The 3,263-nt window shown below is 35.0% G+C and overlaps 1 non-coding gene across 1 annotated transcript; it reads left to right on the top strand.

Moving 5' to 3' along the window:
• Positions 1-1,459: 1,459 nt before the first annotated feature.
• Positions 1,460-1,566, top strand: LOC131808666 (U6 spliceosomal RNA). The gene has a single exon (XR_009344875.1). It is a non-coding gene; the product is annotated as a U6 spliceosomal RNA (small nuclear RNA).
• Positions 1,567-3,263: the final 1,697 nt, after the last annotated feature.

The raw sequence follows: 3,263 nt of genomic DNA, 5'->3' as shown, positions 1-3,263 counted from the left end.
ACTTTTAATAATATGAATAATCTCCATACTGTTTTACACACAAATTTATATCCCTATCACAGTGCATAAGTTTCCCATCTTCCCCAATATTTACCAAAATTTGTTATTTTCAATTTTTTGGTAGTATATATTCTAATAGGTAGTAATATCTTGCTGTGTTTTTCAGAGGTAAACAACAACAACAACAACATAATGACTTTGCCCTGAGTTTTTTACGATGAGCACTTTTTAATGCTCCTGTTGGTCATTTATATAACTTTTTTGAAAAAAAAAAAAAGTCTATTGAGATCCTTTTGCTATTTTTTTAATTATATATATATTTTTCTATTTGTATCTGTTGGTTATTAACCTCTTTTCAGATATAAGATTTGTAAGTATTTTCTTACATTCTGTGGATTGTGTTTTCATTCTCTCTCTCGTTGTTTTTTTTTTTTTTTTTGGCAATGAAGAACTTTAGTTTGATGTAGTACCATTTATTAATTTTGCTTTTTTTGCTTGTGTTTTTGGTCTGGTATCCAAAAAACTATTGGCAAGACCAATGTCAAGGAGAATTTTTCCTATGTTTTCCTTTAGGAAATGTAGTTTCATGCATCACGTTTAAGTCTTTAATCTATTTCAAGTTAAGACTTATGAGTTATATAAGGTTCCAGTTTCATACTGTTTATGTGACTATTCAGTTTTAAATATCATTTATTGAACAGACTATCTTTACCCATTACATATGTTGGCCCCTGTCAAATATTAGGTGACTGTATGAAAGGATTTATTTCTGGACTCTCAATTCTGTTCTACTTATATATTGGTCTGTTTTTATGCCAGTATACGTTATTGTTTTCAGCATGAGGGCTTTGTAGTATAGTTTCAAATCAAGAAGTGCAATTTCTCTTCTTCATTCTTTCTCAGAACTGATTTGATTATTTGTTGTCTTTTATGGTCTCATATAAATTTTAGGATTCTTTACTTACTTCTGTAAAAAAATAATATTGGATTTTTTTAAAGATTTTTAATTTATTTATTTGACAGACAGAGATGACAAGCAGGCAGAGAGGCAGGCAGAGAGAGAAGAGGAAGCAGGCTTCCTGCTGAGCAGAGAGCCTGATGCGGGGCTCGATCCCAGGACCCTGGGATCATGACCTGAGCCGAAGGCAGCGGCTTAACCCACTGAGCCACCCAGGCGCCCCTAACATTGGATTTTTGATAGGAATTGGATTTACAGATGGTTTCCGGTAGTATGGACATTTTAACAATGTTAATTCTTACCATTCATAAATATGAGCTATCTTTCCATTTGTGTCTCCTTCAATTTCTTTATCAATGTCATAGTTTATGGAGTACAGATCTTTCATCTTTTTAGTTAAATCTACTCCTATTTTATTATTTTTGATGCTATTGTGAATTAGATTGTTTTCTTTATTTTTTCACTTATTTCATCATTAGAGTGTTAAAATGCTCCTGTCTTGTGCTTACTTTGGCAGCACATATACTAAAATTGGAATGATGCAGAGAAGATTAGCGTGATCACTGAACAAGGATGACATGAAAAACTGGGAAGCATTCCATATTAAAAAAAAATGAAACAAAACAAAATTCTTGTATTTTATATATTGATCTTGTATTTGGCAGCTTTACTAAATTTGTTTATTCAAATTTTTTTGTGAAGTTTTTAGGATTTTTTAACATGTAAGTTCATGTTATCCAAAAAAAGAAAATTTTACTTCTTCCTTTTTTTTTTTTTTTTTTTTGGAGTCTCTTATTTCTTTGTGTTCCTTGTTTCTCTGGCTAGGACATCCAGTACTATGTCAAATGAGAGTAGTGAAAGTGGACACACTTGTCTTTTTTCTGATCTTTAAGGGGAAAACTTTCAAACTTTTTTGATTGAATATGAGATTAACTCTGGGCTTGCAATATATGTTTCTTCTTTAATGGATTTTTTAAATTATTTTTTAAATTTTTTATAAACTAATAATGTGTTTTTATCCCTAGGGGTACAGGTCTGTGAATCACCAGGTTTACACATTTCACAGCACTCACCATCACTCACCATAGCACCTGCCCTCCCCATCCTCTCCCAACACACCTCCCCACAGCAACCCTCAGTCTGTTTTGTGAGATTCAGTCTTTTATGGTTTGTCTCCCTCCCAATCCCATCTTCTTTTATTTTTCTTTTCGTATGCCCGAAACTGCCTATGCTGCATCTCTACTTCATCATATCAGGGAGATCATAGGATAGTTGTCTTTCTCAGATTGATTTATTTCGCCAAGCATAATACCCTCTAGTTCCATCCACGTCATCACAAATAGCAGGATTTCATTTCTTTTGATGGCTGCATAGTATTCCATTGTACATATATACCACATCTTATTTATTGATTCATCTGTTGAAGGACATTTAGGTTCTTTCCATAGTGTAACTATTGTGGACATTGCTGCTATAAACATTTGGGTGCATGTGCCCCTTCAGAATGCCACGTTTGTATCTGTAGGGTATATACCCAGTACTACAATCACTAGGTCATAGGGTAGTTCTATTTTCAGCTTTTTGAGGCACCTCCATGCTGTTTTCCAGAGTGGTTGCACCAGCTTGCATTCCAACGTACAGTGTAGGAGAGTTGCCCTTTCTCTACATCCTCGCCAGCATCTGTCATTGACTGACTTGTTCATTTTAGCCATTCTGAAAGGTGTGAGATGGTATCTCATTCTGGTTTTGATTTGTATTTCCCTGATGCCGAGTGATGTGGAGCATTTTTTCATGTGTCTGTTGGTCATTTGGATGTATTCTTTGCAGAAATGTCTGTTCATGTCCTCTGCCCATTTCTTCATTGGATTATTTGTTCTTAGGGTGTTGAGTTTGATAAGCTCTTTATAGATTTTGGATACTGGCCCTTTATCTGGTATGTCATTTGCCTACCTCAGATATCTTCTCCCAGATAACTTCTGACAGTCACCTTTTGGCTTTGTTAACTGTTTCCTTTGCTGGGCAAAAGCTTTTTGATCTTATGAAATCCCAATATTTCATTCTTACCCTTGCTTCCCTTGCCTTTGGCGATGTTCCTAGGAAGAAGTTGCTGCTGCTGAGGTCAATGAGGTTGCTACCTGTTCTCTCCTCAAAGATTTTGATGGATTCCTTTCTCACATTATGATTCTTCATCCATTTCCAGTCTATTTTCATGTATGGTGTAAGGAAATGGTCCAATTTCATTTTTCTGCATGTGGCTGTTCAATTTTCCCGACCCTAAGGCCAGTGGCTCCTTCTCTTCTCCGGG

The sequence above is a fragment of the Mustela lutreola genome, chromosome 9 (assembly GCF_030435805.1).
Source record: "Mustela lutreola isolate mMusLut2 chromosome 9, mMusLut2.pri, whole genome shotgun sequence".
In the NCBI taxonomy this organism is placed as follows: Eukaryota; Metazoa; Chordata; class Mammalia; order Carnivora; family Mustelidae; genus Mustela; species Mustela lutreola.
Note: the sequence above shows the minus strand (reverse complement) of the source record. Positions and strands in the feature narration are given on the sequence as shown.